Raw genomic sequence first — 13,962 nt, 5'->3', positions numbered from 1 at the left:
CAGATCATATAGCAGACTTGAGGAAATTCTTTGATCGGCTTCGAAGGAACAATCTGAAACTGAACCCTGCAAAGTGTGCCTTCGGAGTCCCTGACGGAAAATTGCTAGGATTCATCGTCAGTCGTCGAGGGATTGAATTGGACCCTCAAAGATCAAAGTTATCCAGGACTTGCCACCGCCGAAGAATAAGAAAGATGTGATGAGCTTCTTAGGGCATCTCAACTACATCAGCCGTTTCATAGCACAATCAACAGTGATCTGTGAGTCGATCTTCAAAATGCTGAAGAAAGATGTTGCAACAAGCTGGACTGAAGAATGTCAGAAAGCCTTCGACAAAATCAAGGAGTATTTATCCAAACCGCCCATTCTAATTCCACCAGAGCCAGGAAGACCACTGCTGCTTTATTTGTCTGTACTGGATGGAGCTTTCGTTTGCGTTTTGGGACAATATGATGAAACTGGAAGAAAGGAGCAGGTAATATATTATTTGAGCAAGAAATTCACAACTTACGAAGCCTGGTACTCTTTGCTGGAGCGCACCTGCTGCGCTTTAACATGGATAGCTCAAAAGTTGAGGCATTATTTCTGTGCATACACTACATATCTCATATCAAGGATGGATCCGCTGAAATACATCTTCCAGAAACCCATGCCTACAGGAAAGTTAGCAAAATGGCAGATATTGCTGAGTGAATTCGACATCATCTATGTAACTCAGAAGGCGGTAAAAGGGCAAGCATTGGCAAATTATTTGGCAGAAAATCTTATGGACGGAGAATACGAACCATTGAAAACGTATTTTCCCGACGAAGAGGTATCATTGGTAGGAGAAGATATCACCGAAGTATATGATGGTTGGAGAATGTTCTTCGACGGAGCTGCAAACTTCAAAGAAGTGGGTATCGGAGCTGTCTTAGTATCAGAAACTGGCCAACACTATCCGGTATCTGCAAAACTCAGGTTTCCATGTACCAACAATATGGCAGAATATGAGGCTTGCATCTTGGGACTCAGGTTGGCCATTGGCATGAATGTTCAGGAGTTTCTGGTGATTGGAGATTCCGATCTTTTGGTGCATCAGGTTTTAGGAGAATGGGCTACCAAGAACACCAAACTATTACCATATATGTACTGTGTACAAGAGTTGATCAAGAGGTTTACGAAGATAGAGTTTAAACATGTTCCGAGGATTCAAAATGAGTTCGCAGATGCATTGGCCACTTTGTCTTCCATGATACAACACCCAGACAAGAACTTCATCGATCCTATCCAAATAGGAATTCATAAACAATCGGCTTATTGTGCTCATGTTGAAGAAGAAAGCGACGGGAATCCTTAGTTCCACGACATTAAAGAATATTTGGCAAAGGGAGAGTATCCGGAATATGCAACTCATACTCAGAAGCGCACACTCCGAAGCCAACTATTTCTTTCAAAGCGGAGGAATTCTGTACTGAAGGACTCCAGACCTGGGATTATTACGATGTGTCGACGCCAAGGAAGCATCCAGATTGCTCGAGGAAATACATGTCGGAACCTGCGGACCGCACATGAATGGCTTTGTCTTAGCAAAGAAAATACTAAGAGCAGGATATTTCTAGATGACTATGGAAACAGACTGCATCAAGTATGTCCAGAAGTCTCACCAGTGCCAGATACATGATGATATGATACTAGTGTCACCCAATGAACTCAATGGAACGAGTGCACCCTAGCCTTTCTCCGCTTGGGTCATGGATGTCATCGGTCCAATCAAACCCGCTACTTCAAATGGGCATAGGTTCATTCTAGTGGCCATAGATTATTTCACAAAGTGGGTTGAGGCCGCATTTTACAAAGCTGTAACTAAGAAGGACGTCGCAGATTTTGTTCGGGACAGCATTGTTTGTCGGTTTGGAGTACTAGAGTCAATCATCACTGACAACGCTGCCAACCTCAACAGTGATCTGATGAAGGCTATGTGTGAGCCCTTCAAGATCAGGCATAAGAATTCCACAGCATATAGGTCGCAAATGAATGGAGCTGTAGAAGTTGCCAACAAAAATATCAAGAAGATATTGAGAAAAATGGTAGATAAATTACAAACAATAGCACGAGAAGCTACCATTTGCTTTGCTTGGATATCGTACCACTTGTCGCACATTAACTGGAGCAACTCCCTACTTATTGGTCTACGGTATAGAAGCGGTTATTTCTGCCAAAGTCAAAATCCCTTCTCTAAGAATCATACAAGAAGCTGAGCTCAGCAACGCAGAATGGGTACAAAACCGCTATGAACAACTGGCCCTCATTGATGGAAAGAGAATGAATGCAGTATGTCACGGTCAACTCTACCAGAACAGAATGGCAAGAGCTTTCAACAAAAAAGTCAGACCAAGGCAATTCACACTGGGGCAGTTGGTGGTAAAGCAAATTTTCCCGCATCAAGATGAAGCTAAAGGGAAATTTTCATCCAATAGGCAAGGTCCCTACATGGTTCGTCGAGTATTAACAGGAGAAGCACTTATACTTGCAGAAATGGACGGAGAGATTTGGCCAAAACCTATCAATTCAGACGCAATCAAGAGATACTATGTTTAGGATTGTTTACATTTCTTCATTTGATGTAACTGAACTACATTTGACCTAATTCCCATTTAAGATGGGATACGTAGGCAGCCCTATGGGTTCGGTCATATCTCAATAAAATCTTCGCTTTCCCATGATCAGAAACTAGGGCAAGATCGCAAGTTCAGCCAACTTCGTCATATGTGGAACAGCCAAAAAGCATTGTCAGAAGTATGCATTTAAACTGGGGCAGAATTTTGAGGAGGACCCTTAAAATTCTAAAGCAAGGAGGTTGCAATGTCTCTAAATGCGTCACAGTCACTGGACATACTGCAATACATTTCAAACAACTATATTTTTTGCAAATAATTTATCAAATGCATTGCATATTTTTTGAAAATTTTATTTCTATGACAGCCAGATGTTGCCCAGGGTAACTCAAACAGGATCCCAAAACAGGAGCAGAGGCCGAGCAAGAAGACAAAAGCACAAACCGACCTCCCCCCCCCCCCCCACAAAACTCATGATTTTTCTTTGGATGTAGGCACGATAATATAATATTATCCCCATATACATCAAGTCACTACCTTCATGACGACAAATTACCTAGCGCAAACACCTCCAGCTAAGAAATACTTTACTTTCTCACCATCTCTCATCGTTCTCTTGCATAAGGCTAAGCATTTCCTTTCTTCGCATGAGACTAAGCATTGTCTCTTCTTCTTGCATGAGGCTAAGCATTGCCTCCCTAATTGCATAAGGCTAAACATTGCATTTCTTCGCATGAGTCTAAGCATTGTTTCTTCTTCTTGTATGAGGCTAAGCATTGACTCCCCTATTACATAAGGCTAAGCATTGCGTCCCTAATTGCATGAGACTAAGCATTGTCTCCTCTTCTATCATTAGGCTAAACATTGCCTTTCCTTGTATGAGACTAAGCACTGTCTTCCCTAATTGCATGAGACTAAGCATTGTCTCCTTTTCTTGCATAAGGCTAAGCACTGCCTTTCCTGCATGAGACTAAGCATTGTCTCCTTTTCTTGCATGAGGCTAAGCATTGCCTCCCTAATTGCATAAGGTTAAGTACTGCCTTTCTTGCATGAAACTAAGCATTGTCTCCTCTTCTTAAATAAGGCTAAGCAGTGTTTTTCCTGCATGAGACTAAGCGTTGTCTCCTCTTCTTGCATGAGGCTAAGCATTGCCTCCCTAATTGCATAAGGCTAAGTACTGCCTTTCCTTGCATGATACTAAGCGTTGTCTCCTCTTCTTGCATGAGGCTAAGCATTGCCTCCCTAATTGCATAAGGCTAAGCACTGCCTTTCCCTGCATGAGACTAAGCATTGTCTCCTCTTCTTGCATAAGGCTAAGCATTGCCTCTCTAATTGCATAAGGCCAAGCACTGCCTTTCCTGCATGAGACTAAGAATTGTCTCCTCTTCTTGCATAAGGCTAAGCATTGCCTCTCTAATTGCATAAGGCCAAGCACTGCCTTTCCTGCATGAGACTAAGAATTGTCTCCTCTTCTTGCATAAGGCTAAGCATTGCCTCCCTAATTGCATAAGGCTAAGCACTACCTTTCCTGCATGAGACTAAGCATTGTCTCATCTTCTTGCATCAGACTAAGCATTGTCTCCTCATCTTGCATAAGGCTAAGCACTATCTTTCCTACATGAGACTATGCGTTATCTCCTCTTCTTGCATGATGCTAAGCATTGCCTCCCTAATTGCATAAGGCTAAGCACTGTCTTTCCCTGCATGAGACTAAGCGTTGTCTTCTCTTCTTGCATGAGGCTAAGCATTGCCTCCCTAATTGCATAAGTCTAAGCACTGCCTTTCCCTACATGAGACTAAGCATTGTCTCCTCTTCTTGCATAAGGTTAAGTATTGCCTCCCTAATTGCATAAGGCTTAGCACTGCCTTTCTTCACATCGAGACTGAACATTGCCTCCCTAATTGCTTTAGGCTAAGCACTGCCTTTTCCTCGCATAAGATTAAATACTATCTCCACTACGCTACCTAAGACCTAGCACTATCCCCTCTTCGCCTAGGGCTAAGCACTTCCCTCATCTTACACAAGACTAAGCCTTGTTTTGTCTCGCCTTCGCATGTGACCAAGCGTCATATTTTTGCATTTCATGGGCTGAAACATCGTCGTTTTGTCCAAAGGCGTCATAGTCCGAAGGCATCATCCTCATAGCCGGGAGACACCATGCCATGGTTTGAGGATCTCTCAATATTGCACATCATTATTCAAAGGCGTCATCGTCCAGAAGCACCATCCTCATAGCCCGAGGACACCATTTCATGGCCTGCGAATCCTTGTCATGCGCTTCATGGCCCAGGATGTCATGGTCTAAGGATATCATCCTCACCGTCCAAAGACAACCTTCATGGTCCAAAGGGAATTTGCATCATGTTTTAAATTTTTGCAATAATCCATATATATATTCGCATGCACCGTGCTTCAAGTTTTGCAGGTAATCCAGGAGGTAACCGTTCTACAAAACGGGAGCAATCTTCGCCCCGGTTTCCATTCACAACGTTCACATTCTTCAATTGTTTCAAACGCAACCGACCACCAACAATTGTCCACGTTTACTCTATGAACGTTCAGATATTTTCTATGTGATACATCCGTAACGTTTCAGATTCACATGCATGACTCCGCATAAGTTCCTTTGATACTATCCTACCAAAAAAAGAACCCTCTCCGAAACATACGAACACTCATATAACAACTCAATCGGTTTTGTTCACCGTTGGGTCCAGAACTACACATGGCCTGATTCTCGTAACACCAGGGATATGTAGGCAACTCAGGAACCAGGGTTCGGTCCCCATTTTTTAAATCACATCATTCCTCACTCAATTCGGCCAAAATTGGTTATCATTTTCTTTACCCGATAACTCTTTCATCATTCCCAGGTAAAGAGGGGCAACTGTTGATACCCAATATTGCCCTCATATTTTCTCGAACAGTATATATACTTTCAAAACATCATTTGGCATCATTATTTAGTTACAAATCTATACAAGCATTTTTTCTATAATATTTCATAATTTTCAGAGCTTTAAAATTGATTTTTCTGCATTTAAATTACATGAATATTTATTAATTACTCCTTTCAATTATTTTGTGATGACAAATTACCTAAAATTATTATTTTGTATCTATAATACTTGATTCAGATATTTTACTCTATTTTTTATAATTACATTAGTAGTTTTAGGCCATTTGCACAATCTTGCAATAATAGCCCGTATTTTATAATTTTATTGCATTTGTCATTTTATTTAAGGTCAAAATAATATCTTACTTTATTATAATCTTCTAATATTATTTTAAATATTACTATGCAAAAATAGTATTTTTTAATAATTTATTTAATTATTTTATTTAAATTATTTTCCCCTTAATTTCCTATTTTTAAAATCTGGCCCAAAATTAGGATTAATTTCGGACCAGACAAGCCCCAACACCTTAGCCCAGTAACCCCAACCCAAATTCAAGCGACCCCTTTACAAGACCCGGTCAGTACCCGTTTTAATTAACCCGCCCCTTTCATTTTAAATCCCAGCCGTTGATCTTTCAAGATCAACGACCCTCATTTATTCCCCTCATTTTAGTTACCCACCCAACCCTAATCCTCTCATTTTCTTTAACCCGCCGCCCTAAAATTCTCTCTTCTCCTCTCCACAGAAACCCTAGCCGCCCTTTCAAATATCTCCAAATCCGTCTCAACCATGGATTCTCTCCATGATTTCCTTACCTTTTATGTATTATCTCGTTATTTTCTACAAAACTATGGTATCACCTAGTACTTGCATAAACATGGCAAGTACTGTCTCTCAGAATCCGGCCATTTAACTTCAATCGCTTGAATCTGGACAGTATTTAGTCCATATACATCATGACCAGGCTATATGGGTCCGATTAGCCAAGATTTTCGGTCAATTTCCGATTTCTGTCAACTAGGGTTTACCTATTTTTTCCCTAATCCGATTTTTTTTATTGATTCTGCATGTTATTACTTCCTTATTTATGTTTGATTTTACAATATTTTCTTGTTTACTTGTTCGATTTATCTCACTATATAAACCCCTCCCCATTCCCCTTTGAGGGAGCAGAATCGATATACCTTCACTAAAAATTAGAGCTTTGTTCTGTGATTCCCTCATTCTCTTATTCTGTAGTTTGTTTTTGGCCGGCTGAAAGCCAAGGCCACTGAGATTCTATTATTCAAACTTTCTCTTGGTGCGAGCATTGCCCAGGGTTCTTTTGAAGCTCTTGGGAACTTTGACACAATGAGATTGTGGGTTCTTGTGGAATTTTTATTCTTTATTGTTGTCCATTTAACTGGTAAGTCGCTTGACCTTTTTCAATTTCATTTTTTTATGTGTCTCTGATCTGCATATGCTCTCGCTTCTAAAATCTATGGGTTAATGTGCTTCTGGGCTACTTTATGCACAACTCTGTTAGTTTTACCCTCGTTTTAAACCTCTTTAGCATTTAACTTCTCCTAATGCTGCTAGTTCTGAGATTGTCTATGTCTAACTTGGATAATCTGAACCCTCCTAAGCTCGTTTAGCTAGTGTATTGGGGCCTGAATGTTCATGAATATGCTTACCTACTTTGTCATGAATCTCTGTAATGAAGGCCTCACATTTGTATTAACCTGTGTTAAGACCTTCAATGTTAACTATGACTAGTTTCCCAGCTATTGTGTCACTCAGCATGCTCACTTGATCCTATACTCCTTTAGTGATTGCTTGAGGTTTTAGAACAGTTATCTCAACTTGTTTTCCCTACCATGTTTGAACTGTTTTGTTTCATGATATTAGGATGAATCCCTGGCATAACTTGGACTTTCTGTAGTTAATTAGTCTACTGTGTCAATACCTGAATGCCTACATTTTCTATTTGACATGTGTTTACTTTCTCACTCTGTTCTGAATCTCTGTAATGATAGTCTTGCATATGTAATGTGTTCTAATCTGTTCTAAGACCCTTTCTATCAACTATGATATACTTCCTCACAGTATGTTTCTGTTTTGCTTAGTCTTATATCCTTAATGATTGTTTGAAACATTTAGAATGGCCATCTTAGTTTGTATTTCCATACCATATTTGACATAATTAGGACCTTTAGGCTTCAAATCTCTAAGTCAATGCCTTACTTAAACTTGTTTGGTATTATGCACTTGTGTATGATAACTTTTGTCAATCCTACAAACTTGTTTCTCCCCTAACTCTTTCAATATGTGGCTGCTTATGTGCTACTTTGTTAAGTGCTGAAGTCCTGCTGAGCCTACTTCTAAGTCCTATGACCTGCTTGATTAGCTGCTCTGTATGCTCAACTTTACTATGTCTACTTTAAGCTATAAATGCATTTCCTCAACTTCTATCCCTTAACTGTTGTCCATTCTCTCTCATTTATTACCTACACTATTCTGAACCTATCATTCTTGGCCGGCTGAAAGCCAAGGCCACCAAGACTCTTGTGACTGACCTCCCTAGTGTGAGCATTGCTCGGGGTCCATTTGAGACTCTTGTGAACTATAACACCCTAGGGTTTGGGGTGTTTTAGCCACTTTCTCTACTACTGAGACCTGGACTACCCCACTTAATTCCTTCTTCATATTGTCTAATGAACATGTAAGCTGGTTGATTTAAGTGATTTAATGCCTGGGTAATATGGTTGATCTATGGTTGTGTGATTTGGCTTTGAGCTCTTCTATGAATTCTGAGTTGAGCTGATGAATATGGTTCCTTGTTGAAAATCTGGGTATACCACGGGAGAATTGTTGAAGGCCCAGTAGTCTGTTGTGTGCCTGCTGTCATTATTTATATAATATTTGGAATCATATTCATTATTGGGCATGTAATAACTTTGTAATAAGCAATTGGGGTGTTAGTAAAAATGGGGGATGGGTAAATTTTGATGTTTGCATGCAGGGGTAGAAAAACATGCCTATAGGATTCAATGATTCATCTGCTATATATGCCATTCAATCTCTATGTGCACTGTAGAAATCATGGCATTAAGAGAAGCGCACACTCACACTACTTGTCTACTATCAAAGCATGATTTCAAATGCTTCAGTTATCCCTGCTGCTACATGTAATTAAAAAACCTGCCCATAGGAAATAAATATCATTGATTTTTCCTTCAATTTGCATCGCTGCAGCATATCCACTAGAAATCATGCCTATATGATTTTAATCATTTCATTCGTTACTGTATCGCATTGTTCACCTAGAAAACATGCCTATAAGTTTAAAGTATAACAACTGAATTGATTCCAATCGCCAATTATTAGAGATCCTGCCTATAGGGTATTACTACTCGCCAAAAAGTGGTAATTTTCTAAACGTTGTTTGCTGCTCGAAAAGCATGAATAATTCTGGGCTTTCCTCCAACAGATTTCATTGTCACTTAGCGCGTAAATCACCTAGACACAACATCTATAGGTTAAATAACTGGAAATCTGCAATCTCAAATCAGCATGCAATAATCGTATAATTATTTGGAGATAAGCAGCGCCTAGCCTCTGAAACTTCTTGTATGTTTTAATGCATAGTCACATAGAAATCATGTCTATAGGGCTTAAGGTTCTTAATTCTGAAATGGCCTAACATGAAAAGTTGTTTCGCGTGCATTTGTTGCTTAACTGTGGAGGCTAACTTGATCCCTTAACTGCCCATATTTGAAGTCCAATATGTGTTTTGTATGTCGCCTAGTTTTGACATTTCTGAGCCACCTAAGTAAGTTCTAGAACCACCCTAGTAGAGATCCAATACCTCCTGGATCATAGGAATGGGACGGGTAGTGCACACATAGAGCACGACTTAGAATTGAATTAGCGCGCTTTAGGTAAGCAACTTTAACATAGTAATCGGGTAGTAGGAGATGATAGTTTGTGCCCGCAGAATAATATGAGTAACTCCCTATCTCAAGGGAGTTGAGAAGTATTATTTATGTTGCACGGGGTGATCCTTTAGGCTAAAAAATTTAAGACCCCCTCTTCCCCCTCTTTTATATGTTGTTATTAGATCCAAATAGTTGTATCCCTATATTCGCACTAAGATCTGTACTAATCATGTTGTAATAAAATTGTTTGACCTTTACATTCGCTTTGTTTATTTGATCACTTAGCCTAATTGTAATCAAAATAATCTTAAGTTCGGTCGGGACCTACAGTTGTGGACCTCGAAGAGTGCCTAACACCTTCTCTTTGAGTTAATTTGAGCCCTTACCCGATCTTTGGTGACGCTGACTAGTCAAACAGAGTCATTTGCATAATAGGTGCCCCTAACGCACCTTAAAAACTGTTAGGTGGCGACTCTTCTCTTTTAATACCTCTCCTCCATTTAAAAGAGTTGTCATATGCCGAAGCTCGCTTTCGAGAGAAAACGGGGCGCGACAGCACGGCGACTCTGCTGGGGACTTACACTTAGGCTCTTACCATAATGAACTTGGATTATGTGGATTACTTTCTTTGTTACATGCACATCCTTTCCCCTACTCACCTTTATTTGTTTAAATCCGCTACGACATGCACATTCGTTCCCCTACTCACCTTTATTTGTTTAAATCTGCTATGATAGGCACATCCATTCCCCCTATTCACCTTTACTTGCTATGGACGCTCTTTTATCTTGTCAAAATTGCTATATCATGCCTACTTCCTTACCTGCTTTATTACATTCATGTATATATTTTTATGAACTAAACTAACTCCTTCCTTTTGTCTTTCTTCTATATTCTTTCCATGTTTACCTTTGCTATATTATTTACTGCTTTTACATATCATGCAAATACTTGACAACGTGTTATTATTGCTGCATAAAGCATGCTCCACATCATACTCCACTCGTGCCAACTATCATCATAGCGGCACTTGATGAGTGTCCGCGCTCTTCCGAAAATTACCCTTTTAAATCGGAAAGGCATATTTGCGGTAGACTAGTCGATCAGTAGTGCAATTGACGGTCCCGTGCCTTTCCCTCTCAAGTTGTCCACTTCAAAGTACCGATCTAGACCATTCTAGAAACCCTACTCCAACTTGAAATGTACATGCATCATGCTAAACCTAGTACGGGTTGAAGCGTTATTAACGTAACAAACCGCTAAGATGAACCTCGATTTTCATAATCCTAATGGACGCTATCATACTATGTGCATTACTTGGAGAAAAATATGCCAATGTGTTGATCATTATTGCATAAATATTTTTGGCATTAATGACATGACGCAAATGTTGGCATCAATTTTCTCCAAGTCTACGTGTCGCTTAGGCCTACCTCAGTCATAATGAGGTCCCCAAAATAGGAGCAAATTATTGCATGACTTTGTGAAACATGTTTTAATATCGCAAAAACTCTTTTAATATTCCTTACTAACTTGGTTACCTTTTGATTTTTATTTCTTTTTGATTATTCTCATTCCCAAAGGTTGGTTCGTACATATTGGCATCTTCTCAAGAACTGGACCGCTGCACCATCCCGGGCCCGTCGAGTTCCTGGATAGCCTGGCATTTGAGTATTCTGTTTTGAAATAATTGCTCGAGCCATCAAGCCGCACTTGTTGATGTTTTTAAGATTTGTTTTATGCATTATTGCTTTTCGTATTTATTATTATTTTTACATTTTTTTTCAACATTATTATTACCTATACCGATGAACCTACAACTGTGACATGTAATGAGACAACGCAACATAAGGATAGTAATTCAGAGGATCTGGAAGATGATATAATACCTAAGGAAATTGTCAGAGAAGTGAAAAATTTTGAAAATAAGCCTAAGTCTAATTTGGACGAGACTGAGACAGTTAACTTAGGGGACTCCGAAATGGTCAAGGAAACACGTATAAGCATTCACCTATCACCATCAGAGAAGGAAGAGTAAGTCCGATTCCTAAAAGAGTATGCAGATATATTTGTATGGTCCTACGATGATATGACTGATTTGAGCACATCCATAGTGGCTCACAAGCTACCTACCAATCCCATGTGTCAACCGGTAAAACAGAAGCTCAGAAAATTCAAGCCGGATATGAGTTTGAAGATAAAAGAGGAGGTCACCAAGCAAATCAAAGCCAAGGTTCTCAGAGTGGTTGAATATCCGACTTGGCTGGCCTACATTGTGTCGGTTCCGAAGGAATATGGGAAAGTCAGAGTGTGTGTTGATTACCGAGATTTAAACAAGGCGAGTCCCAAAGATGATTTCCCATTGCCCAATATACACATACTGATTGACAACTGTGACAAGCATAAACTCCAGTCCTTTGTGGATTGCTTTGCGGGGTATCATCAGATCTGGATGGATGAAGAGGATGCCGAAAAGACAACCTTTATCACACCATGGGGAATATACTGCTATAAAATGATGTCGTTTGGTTTGAAGAATGCTGGAGCCACTTACATGAGAGACATGGCAACCATTTTCCATGACATGATACACAAGGAAATAGAGGTGTATATGGATGACGTCATCATCAAATGTAGAAGAAGCACAGATCATATAGCAGACTTGAGGAAATTCTTTGATCGGCTTCGAAGGAACAATCTGAAACTGAACCCTGCAAAGTGTGCCTTCGGAGTCCCTGACGGAAAATTGCTAGGATTCATCGTCAGTCGTCGAGGGATTGAATTGGACCCTCAAAGATCAAAGTTATCCAGGACTTGCCACCGCCGAAGAATAAGAAAGATGTGATGAGCTTCTTAGGGCATCTCAACTACATCAGCCGTTTCATAGCACAATCAACAGTGATCTGTGAGTCGATCTTCAAAATGCTGAAGAAAGATGTTGCAACAAGCTGGACTGAAGAATGTCAGAAAGCCTTCGACAAAATCAAGGAGTATTTATCCAAACCGCCCATTCTAATTCCACCAGAGCCAGGAAGACCACTGCTGCTTTATTTGTCTGTACTGGATGGAGCTTTCGTTTGCGTTTTGGGACAATATGATGAAACTGGAAGAAAGGAGCAGGTAATATATTATTTGAGCAAGAAATTCACAACTTACGAAGCCTGGTACTCTTTGCTGGAGCGCACCTGCTGCGCTTTAACATGGATAGCTCAAAAGTTGAGGCATTATTTCTGTGCATACACTACATATCTCATATCAAGGATGGATCCGCTGAAATACATCTTCCAGAAACCCATGCCTACAGGAAAGTTAGCAAAATGGCAGATATTGCTGAGTGAATTCGACATCATCTATGTAACTCAGAAGGCGGTAAAAGGGCAAGCATTGGCAAATTATTTGGCAGAAAATCTTATGGACGGAGAATACGAACCATTGAAAACGTATTTTCCCGACGAAGAGGTATCATTGGTAGGAGAAGATATCACCGAAGTATATGATGGTTGGAGAATGTTCTTCGACGGAGCTGCAAACTTCAAAGAAGTGGGTATCAGAGCTGTCTTAGTATCAGAAACTGGCCAACACTATCCGGTATCTGCAAAACTCAGGTTTCCATGTACCAACAATATGGCAGAATATGAGGCTTGCATCTTGGGACTCAGGTTGGCCATTGGCATGAATGTTCAGGAGTTTCTGGTGATTGGAGATTCCGATCTTTTGGTGCATCAGGTTTTAGGAGAATGGGCTACCAAGAACACCAAACTATTACCATATATGTACTGTGTACAAGAGTTGATCAAGAGGTTTACGAAGATAGAGTTTAAACATGTTCCGAGGATTCAAAATGAGTTCGCAGATGCATTGGCCACTTTGTCTTCCATGATACAACACCCAGACAAGAACTTCATCGATCCTATCCAAATAGGAATTCATAAACAATCGGCTTATTGTGCTCATGTTGAAGAAGAAAGCGACGGGAATCCTTAGTTCCACGACATTAAAGAATATTTGGCAAAGGGAGAGTATCCGGAATATGCAACTCATACTCAGAAGCGCACACTCCGAAGCCAACTATTTCTTTCAAAGCGGAGGAATTCTGTACTGAAGGACTCCAGACCTGGGATTATTACGATGTGTCGACGCCAAGGAAGCATCCAGATTGCTCGAGGAAATACATGTCGGAACCTGCGGACCGCACATGAATGGCTTTGTCTTAGCAAAGAAAATACTAAGAGCAGGATATTTCTAGATGACTATGGAAACAGACTGCATCAAGTATGTCCAGAAGTCTCACCAGTGCCAGATACATGATGATATGATACTAGTGTCACCCAATGAACTCAATGGAACGAGTGCACCCTAGCCTTTCTCCGCTTGGGTCATGGATGTCATCGGTCCAATCAAACCCGCTACTTCAAATGGGCATAGGTTCATTCTAGTGGCCATAGATTATTTCACAAAGTGGGTTGAGGCCGCATTTTACAAAGCTGTAACTAAGAAGGACATCGCAGATTTTGTTCGGGACAGCATTGTTTGTCGGTTTGGAG

Source organism: Nicotiana tabacum, chromosome 17, assembly GCF_000715075.1.
Source record: "Nicotiana tabacum cultivar K326 chromosome 17, ASM71507v2, whole genome shotgun sequence".
Taxonomy (NCBI): Eukaryota; Viridiplantae; Streptophyta; class Magnoliopsida; order Solanales; family Solanaceae; genus Nicotiana; species Nicotiana tabacum.
Note: the sequence above shows the minus strand (reverse complement) of the source record.